Source organism: Tachypleus tridentatus, chromosome 3 (genome assembly GCF_004210375.1).
Source record: "Tachypleus tridentatus isolate NWPU-2018 chromosome 3, ASM421037v1, whole genome shotgun sequence".
Lineage (NCBI taxonomy): Eukaryota > Metazoa > Arthropoda > Merostomata > Xiphosura > Limulidae > Tachypleus > Tachypleus tridentatus.
Window position 1 is genome coordinate 10,411,443 of NC_134827.1, and position 21,560 is coordinate 10,433,002.

Here is a 21,560-nt window from a genome sequence, read left to right on the forward strand (position 1 = left end):
TTAAAATAGTTTTTACAGGTGAGTTTCACAACAAGAGAAAAAGGCCTACTTTCAAAATATACGTGTTTATAGTTTCAGCGAAAACACTATAAGAAATTGTAAAAAATGTATCTGCTGAAGTAAAATAAATATTATGTGTATGTTAAGAAAAATTTGAATGTTTATCTGCTATGTTTCTTTTTTAATTTCGAGCAAAGCTCCGCGAGGGCTATTTGCGCTAGCCGTCCCTAATTTAGCAATGTAAGATTAGAGAGAAGGCAGCTGATCATTACCACCCACCGCCAACTCTTGGGCTACTCTTTCACCAACAAATAGTGGGATTGAGCGTACCGTTATAACTTCCCACGATTGAAAGAACTAGCATGTTTGGTGTGACGGGAATTCGAACCCGCGACCCTCAAATTACGAGTTGAGTGCCTTAACCACCTGGTCCTGCCCACTATTATGCACATCAACCAGAATGTTTGGAGAATGCACGTATTTTCTGTTATTTGTTTGATTATTTGAAGTTTAGCACAAGCTACATAATGGACTATCTCTGTTCTGCCAAACACGAATATCGAAACTCGATTTTTAGCGTTTTAAGTTCTCGGACATGCCAATGGGGACGGGGTTATTTCCTGTTAAGTCATGAAATTTTGAATATTAAACGGTTAATATGCACATTATCCTTCGCTATTTACACATGTTACACAGACAATGTGCAAAATTGTTTAATTTTTTTTAAAATATTGATATTGATTATTATGCAAATTTGAAAGAACATCAATTTAACAATATTTCTTGTTAAATTTACCCTAATGCTCTCTCGAGAAAACAAGCAATATTTGTTCAAATCTTCGTTTATTTTTATTAAACATTATGTATTGATGCATAGGAAAATATTTTGGTCTTTCACAGTCATTTTTGTACAATTATCTGCTAATCGTTACCTAAAACCTTCCTCAAGAGTGATAAACAAAACATACATCTAAAATAGGGGAGAAAAATACGAACAAGTAACAAAAGTCATTTTGTAAATGCAAACAAGAATTAAGGAGAAGATACAGCTACACACAGATGACCCTACATGACTTTCAATAGTAAAGTTTAATGTTAAACTGCACTTGGAAGTAGTATATTCCCGACTGCTGGTATGGAGTTTGTTTATCATAACATCAGTCATGTTAATGTACGCATCAATAAAGTGAAACTAAGAACTTAAGCTTAGCTTACGTACATGGACATCCAAGTTGAGTCACACATATCTTGATAATTACAGACTCTCGGTACCAAATTGGTCTAACCGACCTCGTAACCATTTTATACACGTGCACCTTACATTTCAACATTAAATTTAATACTGAGTCTTGTATATTTATATTATATTCATACTGTTTATACTGTTTGCCTTCTTGTTTGGCACTGCCATCTCTACATCATTTTACATTTACAAAATGTTTTTATCGGTTTTTTTCTCCTGACTAAAAGGTAGTGTATTCTATAGGTGTGTGTAATAAAATAGTATGTGTTTTGATGTTTTAATCCTTCATATATAATATAGTATATTGTAAAAAAATTGGGTATTCTACATGTTACAGTAATATAAAGTTCATCTACTATTGGCTGGTAATTCCAGTTCCACCCTGTACTTAAGCTTTTTGAAGGAACACCATACTTTTATAGAAAAGCTAACTTAAGGGGGTAATGATTACATCGTTTACACTATAATTATGATCTTTTTAAATTACTACTAGTTATTACGACTAAGCGATGACATCATATGTTGCCCAGAAACACATATAATGGATTTCGGCTTAAACTGGCGTTAGTGATAAAATATTTGTAGAGTTAGCTCGACCGAAACAAGGAGAAAGATGAGCAGTTTGGCTGGTTTGTTATCTTAGTTGTACATGCAGCTTCTTGCGTTGGTTTTAGGCTTGCTGGGTAGAGAAGCAAAATTGAGTGACAATCATATCTTAATGTAAAATAATTGTCATTGTTGACTTTTCAGCTTACACATTTGTACTATGGCTGTCAAATACCTTGGCTATCCTTACGTATAGAGGCTACCAACACTACGATAAAATACTTTATAATAGATTTTTTTTTTATATCAATATTACATACTGTCAACTTTATTGTGGTGTAGTTTCTTCGATTATTATGCATTTTTAGGTCTTATGGAAGAGTGAGAATTATACTTTGTAAAATTAATTGATATTAATTGAACATTAAAAAGTTTTAAGAAATATGTCAGTTAATTAATGCACATGAACTTACTGCATAAAAATCCATTTTCTAGGATAAATATATAAAATGAGGATTCATATACATGATGACTTTTCCAAGTTTTGTATTTTCAACTTAAAATTTTCTTGATTAATAAATATGACAAGTTTAAAATGTTTAACATAATTTTATATAAAAATATCATTAATGTTTTTCAATTTTTTGTCATGTTCACGATAGTTACTGCAAAAGATGTATTTCCAAAATCAAACACACATAACTATAGCATAAGTATGTTTTATTGTTTTTTACTCAATCAGTTGATACGGATTTGCGTGAGTGTAGTAATTTCCCGCATCTTTGCAGTATTTTGTGAAGCAACTTTGGTCACTTTATTGATTCTGTGTTCTGTGTAGCTTAAAACAACACGCCCACGCAATAAGCTTTGACTCCATATTTAGTTAAAATAAATATTCGATCATATAAAAAGCAATAAACTACGCATGCAAAAACTCATCTGCATTTGTATTATAACTTGCAACGTGTAATCTTGTCAAAAATGGCTTTTACTTTATCGCCATTGTTTGTATATTGAAGACACAAGTTACTCTATGCAGTTTCCCATGTGTGTTTTTTATTACCAGCTTTTTTATCAGTTTCATTAATCGTAAATACTGCTATTTGTCCATTTTCGTCAACTTTTATCATTCTATATTTAATCAAAAGTCAGTGTTTACCCAAAATGATGAAAAACGCATTATAATATTTACAAGTAAAAATGTAAACAAAAATATATTTTAATTACTTTATGCGAAATTGATGTTTAGTTTTGCTCTAAGTACATAATCGGAATTTAATATTAACCCTTTATTGCACATTGTAACGTATACATAACAATTGTCTTTTTCTTGCATCACAAACATAGAAATGCTAATTCTATAATTGAATATTCATATTTACAGGTAACAAAGAATCTAAACAGACCATGGATGTATTTTTGTTGGTTTCTAATTAAATAATGTTACTTCTGGGTACCACACCCATTTATAACTCATCAAAATATATTTCACGAAAACATTTTTGTTCACGATAGACCTATTTTAAGTAAAAAATTCGAAGCAAACTTTTTCACCGTGCTTTCATGATGGGCTTGTCTGTTCTTTGAATGTCACCCAAAGCTACGAGTGGGCTATCTGTGCTAGCCGTCATTAATTTAGCAACGATAGCTAGAGGGAAGGCAGTTAGTTACTATCGCCACATTATTGGGCTATTCTTTTACCAATAAATAGTGTAAATGATCGTTAAATTATAACGATTTTACCGTTGAAGGGCAAACATGTCTTAGGGCACGGGGATTCGAACCCACGATCCTCCGCCCTACGACTTAAACGTTCTAACCACCTGGCCATGCAGGGCCATAACAGTGATCGCTCGAAATTGCACCAAACCCGAATAGAACGTTCCAATAAAATCACATTAAACTGTAAAGATTCAGCTCAAACAACATTGTAAAATCTATGATATTGACTGCTGAAGCTGTACACATAACAAAATGCTAAAAAAAAAAAACACGCATGTTTGATTTACAAAGAAAATAAAATCCGCTACAAACAGACCGCTTGTAATTCTTATTATTATTAACTTGCCAGCCTACAATAAAAACGGCTTAATATATTGCACCCAAACAACTTTGATGAATACTAAAAAAGGTACTGTGAAGGTCGTGGAGGTACTGAAAAGTCGAGTTGTTTCTTCTATATTTTACATAGGTTTAAAGATACCATAATTCTAGTGTACATGATGTTATCATTATCTCTTAAAGATTGTTTTCTTATAAACATCTTATGTACCTTTAAAAAGCTTAAGAACAGAGTGAAACAGAAATTACCAGCGAATAAATAATAGATGAACATTAGATAACTATAACTGGTATACAGATACTCAATGGTTTGTTCGCTATCTTTTGGGAGCCAACTCCTATATTATATATAGAATAAAAAAAAGTCAGTACACATAATATTGAATTTTATTACACACATTGACAAAATTATTATTTTAAAAGACAAGAAGTCTTATTTAAAACGAGTTTTTAAAACTTATGTTTTATTGGTAAAATTATGTCTTAGTCTGTGTATGTATTTTTTCCTTTACTCTTCATTATATGTACTGAATTTAGTTACACAGAAACTATAAATGCTCACTGTATTCTCAAACAAATTACAGCTTTTACATTTTGAACTAATACGATAAAATAGTCAGTAGCTACAGTAAATCATTATGACATATCAGATAGCTACTAGCTATATTTAATTATTACAATGTATAAAGTTAGCTACCATATCAACTAAATTTTGCCCATACTTGAATACTTAAAAATCCAGAAAACAAGATAAATAAATAACTGGAAATTTAAAAACCTGAGAATAGGGATTGTGAAAAGTTGTTTATTATCAAGTACGAATGGCTATTTGTGCTCTGCCCACCACGGGGACATGATAAGTCCACAGGTATACGACTGTAACACTGAAAGGAAGGGGTGTAAAAAATAAACAAGTATGGAGGTTCAGTGGACATTACTTACTCAAACTATAAATCCCTATTTTGACTCCACCAAATGTACTTCTAGATGACAGCATTAAGCCTAAATAGGGTTCAGTACATTCAGCCTTGTTTACTTTTTCATAGCATGTATTCGTCGATTCTTAAATCCAATATTTTTTTATTTATCTTGTTTGTACAAAAACGTTCTATTCGCATATTTTCCTCCTAAGACACCAAATGAAGTTACAAAAGAGCTTCAAAGACTGTTATGAATCTTTCAAATGGCTATCTTCACACTTCCTGTATTTAGTTTCTTACAAGAAGACACTTGAAATCAGGCAATGTAAGCACTTCATAATGAATATTACATCTGGAAACAGAGAAACAACTTGGAGCACAGGTTGAGTGATTTCCAGATTCTAACTGATCACATTCTGGCAGTTTTATTTGTATTTACGGGTGTGGATGACTATTAAAAATGACCTTTATCATTAAACAAGGGAATTTATTAAAGAGGGGAAGTGTTACACACACACTGGATCATTTAGTTTAATTTTTATAAATACAGTTACAAAAATGCTGTTAACAGAAAGGTCTCAAAAATGAATAAATTGGATATAATTTACTAAATAATTGAGTGACATGAATAAATTAGGTTTTGAATAATATGGGTCAAAGGTTAAAGTGAAAATACATATGTCTATAAAATGATAATTTATAGAAACAAAATTTGAGGAAGGTTTGAACATGCACATATTTGATCTTAATGGTTATGTTGTGATTGTTTTTACCTTACAGGATAATATTTACAAAACCATAATCTTCTGTACATTAATAACACAGAACAAATACCAATGCAAATAATCTTCCTGACCACAGGATCATTGTAAGAGTATAATTATTTACATTTAATTTAACAATAGCATGGTTAACAATTAAGAGTCAAACTTTTCTTAAATCAAACAAAAGATTACACATCAAAATTGCTTTCATATAGTTGTTCATTTGCATGTTAGTAACATTTATTAGCTATAAAGTTAGAAATTGTAATAAAATAATTTTTTATTAATATAAATAAACCATCCCTTTTTAAAATTGACACACAAAAATTTATCATGCTTCTCTCTCACACAGAAGCTAAGAAAATATTTATTTTGCTGCTACAGTAAATTATAATGCTACTAATATTTCTGTGTTATTAATATTAGCTAAGACTGTAAATAAAACTCTACTTTAGGTCAAGTTTGGTTTGGTCTAAATTTTGCACAAAACTACACAAGGGCTATTTGCACTAGCCATCCTTAATTTAGCAGCGTAACACTAGAAGAAAGGCAGCTAGTCATCACCACCAGCCCTTGGGCTATTCTTTTACCAATGCGTAGTGGGATTGACCATTACATTCCAATGCCTTAACAGTTGAAAGGGTGAGCATGTTTGGTGTGACAGGGATTCAAACCCATGACCCTCAGATTTTGAGTCAAGCACTCTAAACACCTGGCCATTCTGGGCTATTTTAGATCAAAATATAAAAACTGCATGCATATACATTGTTACTACTAAAATATATTATCATTCATCAAGTTTATTCAAACAAACCAATAAACATTCACTTTCACACCTGGCACAAGCTCAAACATAACATTATATAATTCACACTATAACAAAGTTAGTTTTATACAAGCATAAACACAACAATAATGTATGTTTCATATATAATTCTACAGGTACAAAAATACAATACATCAGTAGTAAAAACATATTTTTGTTTCCTTTAAAGAAAAATAAGTATTGGATTCATGAGATCTAATATATCAGTTTACTCTTTTTTAGGTATCCATTTACGTATTATCCATTTTAAACAAACAATTATCCAATGATAGGCTAATTATTCTCAAAAAGGTTGTTCCTAAAATGAAAAAAAACAAACTATAATTAAAACTATATATCTCAGTCATATCAATTACACAAACATAAAAATATAATCATTCGGGAATTTAATTTTTATCAGAGGCTTCTACACTTCTTCATAATGGCTACTTCCCCATTTTATCCCTCTATACTAGTATTTCCCAAGTGGAACACTACTCAGCTCTAAAACTACTGACCACTGACAGAAATCTTAAAAAACATTTTTTATAAAAAAGTTAAAACAGAGGCTAGCCTGTTGTTTCCTTCAAACACTGCACTCCATTATCACCAGTGACTAATGTACAGTGATTAATCAATTAGACTTTGTCCATAAATGACATAGCTAATGACAGAGGGAATAGAGAATGGTATAATTTATGAACTGATAAGCTTTTAAGTCACCCTGTACATCTTCTAATCCTTTACTCTGACTACATTACATAAAATTTTCTAGCAGAACACTTGCATACATGATACAGAACTCCAGGGTTCCATGGAACAGTTTGAGAAACAATGCTCTATATCGATCTGAATTGTACTACTAGATTTGACTTCCCATCATTTCCTCTCTCTAGTTATCTTATTTGTACAATTAAATTTCACTTCCCAACATTTAACCCCTCTATACCAACCTTTTAGTTTCTGTGTATATAAAGTATGGACCAATTGTTTAATATCCAAAATTTATGAGCCAATAATACTACCTTATTTCAGCCCGAACACGAGTAATAAATAGTATCTTTAAAAAAAATAAATACTTTAATGTTGGGTATATACAAGATGCAGACAACTTCTGCTACAGTTTTGTTACTTAGAATTTGCTACAAATACTCCCCCTCCCCCACATACCGTTTTTGGTTTGTTTGAAATTTCACGCAAAGCTAAATGAGAGCTATCTTAGCTAGCTGTCCCTGATTTAGCAATGTAAGACTAGAGGGAAGGCAGCTAGTCATCACCACCCACTGCCAACTCTTGGGCTACTCTTTTACCAACAAATAGTGAGATTGACCATCACATTATAATGCCCCCATGCTTGAAAGGACAAGTACGTTTGGGTGTGGTGGGGATTCAAACCCACTACCCTCATGTTATGAGTCGAGTGTCTTAACCACCTGGCCATGCTGGGCCCTCACCTTTTTTCTCTTCCTTTTTTCTGTCTAGTGAATAAGCAAACCATTTCTTTAATTTAAAAAAAAAAATGTCAGATGATAAAAATAATTTTTTGTAATACACAAACATCTCATAATCAATAAGCTAAAACATTACAAATCAATAAGAAATGCCTTTGAATGAATTTGGATAACATAATATACTTGGCAATTAATGGAAATATTTTTTATGAGTTTTACAAACACAGTAAAAAAATTACTCGAAAAAGATTTTAAATTATATCTATCCTCAAAACTAAAAAAACCTTGTAAACAATATATATTATTTCTGTTTGTAACACAATTATTTCAAATGTTAAAAATACAGTTAGTAAATGCAAACACATTTTCAGTTTTTTCATACAAGACTAATCAATCACAAATGTTCATCTAGATGAATCAGAAACACAGTATCCCCTGGTGATAAGATACATCAGTTACAAATACAAATATATTATCAACTGTTTTCAAAGTTACCTCTTTAACTTAAACCTTTCTGGCATGTAATTTAGTTGAAAGTATTTTATTAGTAAGTTGTTTTTTTTTTCCAATATATAACTTACACCATCAAATAAATGCTACTTTTAAATGAATTTGGATAACATATTGTACTTGCCAATTAATGGAAATATTTTTTTATGCATTTACAAAGCCTATATTAATTTACTATGTGTTTGTGAATTTATGGATTTGTTTGTCTATGAACTTTTCCCACAATTTTTATGCAAGCAGGATCAAGTCAGCCTTGGGGTTGTCCTTACCATAACCTCCTAATAAGGAAGGCTAGATTGAACCCAAAAGATTACCATGGCATGATGGGATCAGTCTAAGGAAAGGTTTTCAGGTCTGCATCTGATCCTCTTCGGATCCCAAAGTACCATGTTTGAAACTGTATTCATACCACACCCTCGCAAACTAATTAGACCGAATGTGGCACATGTGACTGTGTTTCAAGTACTATGGGTGAGTGTCTTGACAAAGTATGGATATTCCTTGAAATACCTTCAGAAGTAACTGGGTATAATAAAGAAGTTGTTTTGTACATTGGGCTTGTGTGATTTTATGACAAGGCCATTAAACCATACAGCAGAAATCTTCATGATAATACAAATAAATGACACTACAATCTTATAAAGTAATAAAATACTTTTCTAATTATCTAAATGCAAATAAGATTAAAAACTCAAACTGACTTATCCAAGTTTGTAATCAAGTACATTCTTTTTCTGAAAATATACTACAGCCTGAATTCACACTATCAGTTGAACACATGAAGAATTAAACAACTTTTGAATATGTACAATTTTGTTTTTATTAAGCTATAGATTTTTGGTTTATTAGCTAAAGTCTCTCTGGGAATATCCAATTATTGAGACTTAGCAACAATACAGAACAAGAAATAACCTCTAGAAAAACAAGAAAAAATAAAAATATTATGGCATTACCCCCATGCAGCCACTGTTGACAGGTCACTAAGCAATTGGCATAATCCAACCAATTATAATGTCTATAAAAATACAAGAGTAATACTACTTGCAGTGTTGTGAATGCAGCTCACGGAACAAAAATGCTGCATGACAAGTGTGCATAAATGGCTGGTGAGGGTTACTTCATACACAGATTGAAACAAAATTTCATGTTTCATTAGAAGGTTTATGAAAACTCTAAGAAGTAGAGTTGAAAGTGGTTCTGTTTATAACAGAAGTGGTTGTTGTGTTAAGTTCAAACTCTTTGAAAGAAACATTAAGTAACTCAAGGAATACTCTTTATATGATACATCACAATATATTTGAGATCTTGCCAGTAATCTAGCTTTGTGTGCAGGCACGAATGTTGCTTCCAAGAACAGTAAGAAAAACAGTAGGACCAAGTGATCTCAATGGATGTGTAGCTGATAAAAAGTTAACACTTTCCTTATCTGAATATATATTCAGGTCAGATACTCATACTCTCCTCTTCACCTCTATTACCTCTCACATACGGTCTTGTAATTTCCTCTAAATGCCACAAGCTTTCAAAAAACCTCCCTCTCCTACACATGTCAACATATATTACAACAGCCTATGACTTAACCATCCTTAAACTATAGTCCTCACAAATAGAATGACAATACACAATCCATGAATGGTAATTACCATGAATGCTAGCATATGAATACTGATTCTTTCTTGACAAAGCAAACTAAATGCACGAGAAGTGGGGGAAAGGGGTAAAAGGTGGTACAGATAGGTGAGATTTTATCAAAATAAAATCTCAAATAAGGATAATGTTGACAATAGAAATGCTTCTCATGTCTATGAACTACTAAAAGTTAGAATCCCATATTGGAGATGGTGGAGGAGAGGTCAAAGACTGTTGTCATCAGTTACAATAATCTGGAATTAGTTGCCACATTGAGAGATAGTGCAATGGGTTACTATGACTAAAGACAGCAGATGTAAACAGGCACACAACTGGTGCTGTCATCCTTTTACATGCAGAATGACTTGAAAGACGTAATATACATATTTTATCTTCTAAAGCACTCAACAACAAATGTTTGGGTAAGTATTTCCTGTGAGGGTTGACTGTCTCCATAATATATACATATATAATTAGAATATGGTGATTGTGAGACATAATAAAGAATGAAAATCACCATCAGAGTCATTGTGAAGAGCAGTGAATGAGGTTTGTATGTTTGTTTTTGAATTTCATGCAGTGACAAACTGGAGAAAAAGCAGCTAGTTGCCATCACCACCCAATGCTAACTCTTGGGCTACTCTTTTACCAATGAATAGGTAAATTAACCATCACATTATAGTGTCCATGAAACTGAAAGGTGAACAAGTCTTTTGGAATGGGAATTTAAACACATCAAAGTCCAGCTTCCTGACCATCTGGCCATGCCAGAACAGTGAATGAGGAATGGAGGGAGATGAAATCCAGGGTAGGTGAAAACTCCTTTAGGTATATGTACTGAGATATTGATGTGTATGGAGTTGTCAACATCCCAACCTGCAGTATTTCATACAGGGAGCATCAATAGATAGAGAGAGACAAGAGAAGCCTTAAGATGACAAGCATGGTGGTAGAAAGCATGAAAAGTGAAAACATAAGAAGAAACTAGCTGAAAAGAATGTGCCTACTTAACAGAGTGAAAAGAGAAAACTGATTAGAGGAAAAGTAATCCCATAGAAAAAAATTTTTTGGAGTGTGTTGGATGTTAGGTTACGTTTTTCAATTGTCAATTAGAAGACTTTTTTATACTTATATATTAAGTATAAATATGTAATATGTTGTTGTTGAAATATGGATTCTGCTACAGTAGGTGCCTGTGACTTGTTGGTTACAAATTCAATGATAATGAATAGCTTACACCCTGCTTGTTTCAAAATAATGCATTCAAAAAGTTAAACATACATACAACAAATTCTTCACACCATATAGAGATCACAGGCACATCATAAACACTATATATATAGTGCAATTGAATGTTGCTGCTGGTGATTAACCCAATTAGCATCTACTTAAATCAGTAACATCCATGTGGTGTCACAAATGTTGTCTCCTCTTCAGACCTTGTCTCCATTGGGATTAACCAATAACCTTTACTGAGGTCAATTTCTGATAAAACTTAGTCCCATCTAATTTTGATGTAATGGCCTCTGAGTTTCCCATAGGTTCAGAGTCAAACTTCATCAGGAGATTCAGCTTCTGTAAATCTATACAGAAATGGTTTGATCTATCCTCATCTTCATGATTACAACTGGTAAACAACAGGCTGAACTTGAAGGCTTGATGATTCCAGCATCAAACATTGTTTCAACTTTCTGTTTTACCAGGTCTCTCATTGCATAAAGCATCTGCAGGGCTTCACTTTGACTGGATCCCTGGTTGTGGTTTTGTGTTGCACCAGGTCTGTCTTTCCTGGTTTATTGATGAAGATATCTATGCACTTTTTTCTGTTTGCTAGTTGGTTCTTCACAAACTGATGTCGACATTTTTGTACATTTCATCTCCACATAGTGGTTTCATGTCTAATAAGTCCTCATCTTCTAAGACAAAGTCACTGTCTTCTGGTTCTGCAATTGTGATGACCACAACTGCAACATCTATCTCCAATTCAATAGCATCACCCATTAGGGTTATTTTCTCTCCCAAAATAATTCTTCAACAATATGATATGGTAGATCTTCACATTCACCTTTTATTCTTAGTAGTACATCCTGTACTTCAAAAGATTCTTTCAACTGCAAAGTGAATTTGTTGTGGTTTGTGGGCAGCAGAACTAAGACCTTGTCTGACCTTAGAATGTTAATCCTTGACCTTCTTGTAAAATAAATGTTTCTGACTGCCTTGAGCTGTATACAAGCTCTGTGAGTGAGTTGACAGCCTCCTCCAGTCAGTTTCTGAGGTCTAACACATACTGATATGTGTTCCTTACTTCTGAAAATTCTTCTCCAATCCATAGCTCTTTCAGTGCAAATACTGAAAATACTTTAGCATGCTAAAGAAGGTGTGTTAAGAAAGGCTGTGTGACTGGAATAGGTACTTGTAGGCACGATTATTTACTTATCAAGATGTCTCACAAGTAAATAATTGTGCCTACAAGTATCTGTTCCAGTCACACAGCCTTTCTTAACACACCTCCTTTAGCATACTCTTTAAAATTCCATTGACTCTCTCACAAAGTACATTACATTTAGGATTGTAAGAGGTGGTAAAGAGCTATTGAGTACTGATGATTTTGCACACTTCCTGCATCAGTGCTGAAGTAAACTGTGTTCCTCTATCACTCAGGAGTTCTCTCAGAAAACTTACTCTGCAAAATATCTCCAGGAAGGCTTCTATTACTCTCTCTATTTCTATCTTCTCAAGTGCTACTGCTTTCAGATAATGTGTCACACAGTTGACTACTAGCAGCACATACTGGCTGCCTTTATCAGACACAGACATTAGTGGGTCAATCAAGTCCAAAGCTACTGTGCTGAATAACTCTTCTATGAGAGGCATCTCCCCCAATGGCACTTTGGATACCTTCCATTTAAGTATTGTGCTTTGGTAGACATCTCATGACTTGAAGAATATACTCACATCTCCAATTATTCCCAGTCAATGGAATTAGCTGGTATTTCTGTCTGCCATTTTCTTTGTTCCTAGATGTTCTCCCACAATGGACTGATGAGCCAACATCCATAGTATAACTGCCTTCTCAGATTTGGTATTGCACTCTCTTCTGTATCTTTCCCCCCTTCTCCTTGAGCCCAACTTTCTCCCAGGCATTGTCTTAAAGTTTCTGCAGTGAAGAGTATTTCTTTATCTCCATTCCTGCAAACCTACATTTGGGATGTTGCCTTTTGACACTTTCAGGGGGATCAATGTCTTGTTTGCTCTACTTGCTATAGCAGATGCTTCATCTCCACACAGAGAGATGTAATTTGCCTGTAATCTGATCATCAGTACTAGGATGGTTCCCACTACTGCACTCAGTGTCTTATAGAACCTTTAATTTCTTGTTCCCAACATACCCTTCACATATTGGCATATTATGATTTGTTGGCACCTCTTGATGTTTCTCACATATTCACATTGCTAGTGTCATTGTTTTTCCATTAGCTAACTTGAACCAACCATTAGTTGTGCACTGATTAATCATGCTCTTATGTATTGAACCTGATGAGCTGTTCTGATTCTCTTTCTTCTAGCAGCAGCATCCATAGTTCCAGTTACTCTTTTCTCATTCCTTACTAGCACTGTCTTTGTAAATAGCTGCAGCTGCTTCATATTGAGATTTCTGCAGTTGTTTGCTGATAATTAATTGCACTCCTTTGCAATGTATTCCCATATGATAACAAACAAAACACCTCTTTTTCCCTTCTGTTTATTAATCTGCTGTTACCTTTGGTAAACGTCTGCTTCTGGTCAACTATTACTGGTTTTAACTTTGCATGGACTTATTCTTGGACTTGCCAGTTATACTACCTCCATGAGCTTCCATATATTGTTCTGCCAGTTTGATCATCTCTACAACTTTTGGTGCTCTCTTCTTTTGAAACAGCATTTTGTCCATTAAATGCATGGTCATGAATTGCTTTCACATTAATAGGTCTGTTTGTCTTCAAACCTATTTTTATGCACGACCATGTCAATTCATCTGGTGAAATACTGCCACAAACTGAAAAACAGTTTCTCCAGTATTATGGTTGACTCATCCAAACTTCTGACGAAAATCTTCCTCAATTCATAGCATTTCAGTAAAGCCACATTTAATTTGCCATAATTCATGGCATCTTCTGACATCATGCTTGCACATACTTCTCACAGAAAAAGAGGGCTGATACAGATTGCTCAGCCACCTTTGTCTCAGTTCTGACTTTAGGCAAATGTTTCATATCTCTCCAAGAAAACATCCATGTGATATTTCTGCTCATCACATTTGGGTAGCTTGTGTCAGTTAGTTGTCACTCCATTTTCATTCTTGGGTCCTTCTTATTTTAGTTGGATTAATTTTGCTATCTCAATTTGTGCTCTTATTCTCTCCATTTCCACTATTTCCTTTCTTTCAATTTCTTTTCTCTCTATTTCCTTTTTTTCCTCTCTTCTCTGCCTGTGCTCTTCTTTTTTCTAGTTCCTGTTACTGTTTAGCAAACTCTTATAGTTCACTGTCTTTTAACTCATGATGTTATCCATTTTCTGCTCATTTATAAAAATTTAACATGCATAAAACATAACTGTAAACTAAGTTATTTTCATTAGCTACTACAGTTGAGCATGTATAGGCCTACTTTTTTTTTCAACTGTTGTTCATGTTTTCTTCTGTTGCTGTTTACGACTGTATAATTGTGGTTGTGGTTTGCCAACTATCATATGTTAGGTTATGTTTGCTAATTGTAAACTGAAAGGTTTTTTTCTTTGTATATACTTATATACTAAGTATAAATATATATTGTCAAAGTCCACATAGGCAGGTTCAACTGCTTTAGAACTCTATTTGAGGAAATAGATTATGCTTTTTATCTCTTTTAAAACTGTTGGTTTTCCTCTAACATATTTATAATTAGGCCTATCACTTCCACTGCAGTTAACTTTACACTTAAATTTCCCTTGGCTGTGGCTCTACTCTCTTCTGTTATTGTCTGTCTTTTCCCACTCAGCTCACACTATTTATATATTTATTAATCTGTTCACTATATTCTTGACATCAATGAGTTACAAACACAACTCTCAATTATTATCTGCTTTTAACTCTCTTATAATAATTTAAAAAACTAAGAAATAATAAAACATTCATTCACAAAATAAAATAATTAATAATATCTACATTGAACAGTCTTTTATATCATGACAGAGTGCCCTAAAAATAGGCATTACAAATGATATAATGACAAATAGTCTACACACAACAAAGGAAATGAGTTGGGCCAGAATGATTGTTTAGGGAGGATGAATGAAAACAAAAACATCTAAAATACCCACCCAAACCATACAAAATTTGGGTCAGCCAGGGAATAAAATGAATCTGTTCTTGTAACAAATAGTTTGGGAGAAGCCGAAGACTAAGTGAGTAAATTAAAATAAGAAGAAATATTCCCAAAGCATATTAAAGAAGGTTGAATCACACTAAGAACACAAGGTCCTGATCAATCATTGTAGTGTCTGTGATTAAATACCATATGAATAAAAGCAAGAAGGGGATGGAAGATGGAAAGGCAATGACAGAAAGATGCCTAGAATGATAGGAAATCTACCAAAAATGCCAGAAAATAGAAAAAATCATTTGATGGAAAGGGTCCTGCCCAAAGTAAGATAGTCAGTCTATAACCAAGACCTAAGAGTGCTAAATGATATAGATAGATTGACAACTGAAGTCATGTTAGTGAGTCCAAAAAGGAGTCTCCTGAACTAGCAAAACAAAGGTTCTAGGAGCAAGTTTGCTGATGTTGGGAGAAAGGTATAAACAGTAGGGGATGTGAGTAAACGAATCATGATAAGAAAGAAGAGAGATGGGACAAAAGATGACAGAAGCCTTTTAGTAGCCACCATTATGGCGATGTAAGAAAAGAGAAACTTTGCCCCAGAAGACCAAATGCCAGAAACAGGCCAGGTTACCAGAAATTCACCCAAACTGGAACAGATGCAATGGAAAAATGTGATATGAAGATTGATTGTCATAAGCACAAAGCCAATAAAAGTGCTACATATGCTATGCTCACCATAAATATGAAAACCCATCTTTATAAGTGAAAGAAGCCCATCAACTAACCTTCAAGCATTGGATGGTTCCAAACAAATAAAGGTCTATGTGAGATGAGGAAGAAGGGTGTGCACTGTTGTGTGGGACTAAGTAAGCCAGTCTGACTGTGAGAGATGAAAGCAAGTCAGAAATCACCAAAGTACACATATGTGGGCACATTCAAGAGAAATGAGTGATTCATGAGAAAAATCCTCCAAAAATAAAAGACTCATGAAAGAAATGGAGACAAGAATGTTCTGGTATTAAGAGTACCATGTCATGAAGACTGTACCTATTCTGTATACAAAGTAAGATAGAAATTGCCAGCAACTGAAATACAAGGTGGGGTTTAGATTGAAATAAGGAGCTAAACAAGCCACCCCATATTAACAACTCTCAAAGGAAAAGGGAGGTCACAACAGAAGAAGTCCCATTAAAAATCATGTAAAGGCTAAATGTTCATAGAGTAAGGAGCTATATGCCTCTGAATAAAAACCCACCAGACTCAAGACTCAATAAAAAGATGAAGCCATAACCAACTCAAAGGAACAAAGTTAGAAACATATATTTAACTACTGTTATTGAACCAAATCAAGCAAAGATACAATGTATAAGACCATGAAACAGTTCATCTACCACCAAGAAGAATATCAACTGAAGAAAAAAATGCTCATCAGAGACCAAGGAAAGACCAAAGTTGAGTCAAACTAGACAGACTGATATCTGGCCAATAACCTACCAACTTTATGGAAATGATAAAAAGATGAAAGTAAACTTTCAGATTGGGATTGAGAAATAGTCACTTGTAGTTTGAAACAGGTAAGAAAGAGAGTAAAAATACAAACAAAACTCTTGAGAAAGTATCTGAGGAACTCAATATGTTGTAGCAAAGATAGTCCACCAGTGTACAAAATGGAAGAGCAGAGCTTCACATGACTGGAGCTAAGGGGTAGCTCCAGAAACAAATAACCTTTAAGATTTATGACAGCCAGCTCTCAAAGAAAAGAAACAGTAGATAGCAACAAGAGGACAAGGAACAGATGAGGAGGGTGACTACATTAGGCTGTATACTATAGGAAACCTGGTGGGTGCCCCTCCCTAGTTCAAGAAACCATAGTTAGTAAAGATGACTGCTGAAGTGCTGCACCATCTAAAAATGTCAACATACAAGAAATACCCTAAAAACATATCATGAAAGAAAGGTGCAAAGCAGAGGTTCTGGAGAGGAGATTTAAGGAGATGAAAATTGTAAAGTAAGGCAATCTGACAAAGTTCACCCCAAAATACAAAATATTAGTGCACTGTACTTTTCTTTTTTCTTCTGTATTTCCTGTAATAAGATATTTTACTAATGATAAATTGACCAGTTAGTTGTTATTCTCATACTTTATGATACTACCACAACTGTACTTTTCCACAATTATTTCCAGCACTGTAATATTTAGGATATGAGTCAAATTATGTATTCTTGTGTCTTAAATATTTTCAAACCATAAAGTATAAATATTGATAAACACCTACAACAAAAGTAAACAGTAATACCTACTTATGCTTCTATACACGCATGATATGCTCAGGTGGGTTGAGTGACTCTAACTTGATAGCTTATAATGATAAAACCTGGGTTTTGATATCTGCAACAGTCACAGCAGAGATAGTCTACTTTATAGTTTTGTGCTTAATGGCAAATAAATAAACCCACCTGAAATACAAACAGCAAGAAAAAATTAAAAATGACAATATTATGTTAACATCATACTAATGCTCAATGAAGTTCTATATATTCATAAAAATTAATCTATGTTTATCAAAATAGAAATTAAAAACAGTACTACTCTTGTTTTAATATCCGAGTTTATTTTTTGCCATTTTTATTCATTGTTTTACAAACAGTTGTTGCTTCAAATACCATAATGATTCAAAACACAAAATTATGAAATTACTTTATAAAACATCTACTCATATTTCCAGGCTACTCTTATGTTGCCAATTCCTCACTAAGTAATCATTACAGCTACAGAATAATTCCCTTGTACATTGTACCACCTCATAATTTAAAATAAACACTACAGAGCTTAAATGCAATGATATGAGCAAATTTATAATTAATAAATTTTCATAAATAACTTTTGTTAATAAAATAACTTAAGGTTCATTTAAATAAATTTAGCTTTAAAAATCTCATTTAAATTAAAGTATTATAAAATAACTGTGGGTGCTAAAAACATCATCATATTTTGTATGAATTAATATAAATTCATTTACGTGGAAACATTTGAGCCTTTTTATTTACACTATTATGTAAAAATTTCTTTTGTTCAATCTTTATATTTGGTGAACTCAAATCCTTAGAATTAGTCTCTCACCCTTGTAAAATACTGAATGTTTTTGTTTTTATGAATGCTTAGTTTTATATTAATTTTGGTGAAACTAACAAACTGTATCTATTCTTGTACTCCTGACTAAAACCACTGTTATATTTAAAGCTCAGCCAGCATTTTCCAATCCTATCCTTTTATACTCACTTGTATTTATCTGTCTTTTGTTTACATTGACAACATATGCTGTTTATTTTATTTGGTTATTTTTACATTATGGACTACTCATATTTCTAGTTGGTTATAATTTATTGGCATAAATAAAAGTACAATATAAAAATAAGGCATTTATACACCTTTACCATATCTATTTTTTGAACGATAGGTGGAGGCTATTTGACTTTCCACCAAAATTTAAACACTCCCATTTTCTCCACCTTTTGGTGGATTGAACTATAATATGAAAACATATAAAATTTACATTAGAGATTGTACTTAATGGAGTTTTTGTTCCAAATGTAAAGGTTCCAAATATATACGTATTTATATGCAATGTAATCTTCCATGTCTAAAACCTTATAATAGGTTACTTAAATTTAAACTTCAACCCATAAGTATGTAATCAAAGACATTCACCATCCATACAGATTGTACAATGTTTTGTGACAATAAAAAAAACCTGCTTTCAAAACATTTCAAATTCTCTAACATATCAGAAACATTGTAATTTTTATTTGAATATGTTTTGTTTTTTAATTTTATTTTTTTAATGACACTGGGTTCTAAGAATATTACTTTTTTAATATCAGACACAATCATATTAATGTTGTAGGCTTCCAATTCTTTTTCTATAATGTATATATTTGAAGTATTTCATACTTCAGAGAGAAATAAGAATGATGTAATTAGTTCTATGGCTCAAAACACCATAAAGATTGCTGTGTGTTTCTGAATAATAACATGTCTTTTTTAACTAATTACAATTATAACAGCTTGTCAATTAGTAGAATGTGATACTAAAATAATCATTAAGCTTATTAATTAATTGCTTTTAACTAAATAACTTTACTGCAGATCGAATAGTTAACCAACTCTGAATTATTTTCAAACATTTTTATTCATCAAATTTATTTTTATAATGCAATATTATGCTTCAAGATGTTGGTAACCAAATCAGATTTCCATGCATTGTGCCATGTCAGGGTTGAAAGAAACTTTTGTTGGCCACAAAAATAGTTTTTCTCAAATGTATATACAGTAGCTTGTACAGTTACTTTATTCCTTGACTTAGCACATATATCAGAATAAGTGTTGTTTCTATGTTCTGACAAAGATAAAAAAAAATTTATTACATCTAGAATGATAAAAATTAAAAACAACAAAACACATAAAATGGTAGATATGGCAAGCTATGAATGATCAAAATTTATAAGTTTACTTTTATCACAGAGATAGATAAACTCACACAACTAGGACTAACTTGAGACATAAATGAAAATCACAGACAAGCAACTCTTTCTGATTTTACCACCTCTCTTTCTGTTTCCTTTTCTTTTCTCTCCTCCAAATGATTCATATAAAATGTGGTATAAATGTGGATGAATGGCTACATGTCAGGATATGAATAAAAACATTATTCACAATCTACAATTTTATATTTATACAATAAATAGAAAAGGTAAATACAAATACAGCAAAATCACTTGATATAATATCCCTCCATCTGCAACAATGCTTTCAACTGAACTAAAACCTTATCATAATGTTAAAAAAATTTGCTTCGTAACAATTTATTAAAAAGGACATTAAGTCCAGTTGAACATTCTCTATATCTATCATCAGGAGAAGCAAGAAGTTAAAATAAAAGAGAACTTGTATACCTAAACAACAAAGGTGTATGCATACAAACATAATTGGTTGATCTATAAGTTGTGCAAACTAATCTTACAAAGTTAGGAATATCATAATTAATTTATAGGACACTTTGACTAAAACCTTTATTTTAAAATAATATTACAGATTTCTACAATATACAAATACTCTTATATTTAATTAGCTTTTCTGCACAATATGATAAAACAACTGAATGTCAGTTGATACAATGAATGATTGTCATAATATGTTCAAATAAAGTTGATTCATTAACATTTTGTTTACCTGTACCATTGTGTTTAATTTTAAATTTAAAGTTTCTGCATACTTGACAAATGCACATTTAACTATATTTACACAAAAATTAACATTTTCCTAAACTGAAAACACATTTCTGATATTTAGCTGTGTTCATAAAAATCTTTCTTGATTTATACTGCCCTCTATCACTGCAAATTTATGCTTACCACTAGCCTTAGAACTTCCATTTATTCTCTGCATAGTAACATCTAACAGAAATACATGTTCAGTTTAGGAAAATGGTAACTTCCAATACAATATCTTATCTCTTTTCACAAAATCTAGAATCACAGACTCAACTGGTAGAGAGAAAGTGAGATATGATCCTTTTAGCACCCAAAGGAAAACCATGGGATGGAAGAAGGAATTAAAAACAACATACTCTTGGGAGAATACACTACTTTCTGAGTCAGGTATGTTATTTGCCCATTATTGTGTTCCCAAAAAGGGTGAAAACATGGATAAACCTTAAGAAAAATAAAATTTCAAATATTATAAGACCTTCTGGTGTATTGTGGTTATGGCACAACAGACTATAGATGGGAGTTCAACCTCAACCAACAGCTGGCAGTATTTAACATAGGGTCTACAGATAAAAGAGGATACCCCACACTTCACATCAAAGAAAGGTACAGGCATGGAAGAGGAGCTTCTATACTAATAACCCATGTACTTTCAACACAAAAAACACCAGATCCACCAGAAATCAACATCCAACTGATGGTAGGAAGGTGGAGGCTCAGCTTAGTGTTCATCACCAGTCCAAAACCTGGCAGAATTAGAATTTTATTGTTCAGTCAGCAGTAAGAGGAACATAACCATTCAAACACAAGTGAGAATTTATGTGGCTGCTCCAGCTGCAACCAATGCCAGATCCCTAGAAACTGGCATTTGGCAGACAACAGAAAGGAAGATGCCTAAGCTAGAGGTACAAACTGCAATATGTGGCAGAGTGCTACCTCCAACATCTGCCAACATCTTGAATTATATGTGAAGTCCACAGCAGGAAGAGTATCATGCCATCTACCCCAGCAGAATACTATTGCC

General features: G+C 32.8%; 1 protein-coding gene across 6 annotated transcripts in view; it reads right to left on the reverse strand.

The window, feature by feature from the left end:
• Positions 1–17,860: 17,860 nt before the first annotated feature.
• Positions 17,861–21,560, reverse strand: part of LOC143246334 (glutathione S-transferase 1-like) — a 36,548-nt gene continuing 32,848 nt past the window's right edge. For 5 of the 6 annotated variants that reach the window (XM_076492879.1, XM_076492883.1, XM_076492880.1 and 2 more), the window contains exon 8: positions 17,861–19,947. The gene's annotated coding sequence lies outside the window, so the exon portion shown is untranslated. The remainder of the gene's footprint in view (positions 19,948–21,560) is intronic. The other variant, XM_076492882.1, reaches the window with a different exon arrangement.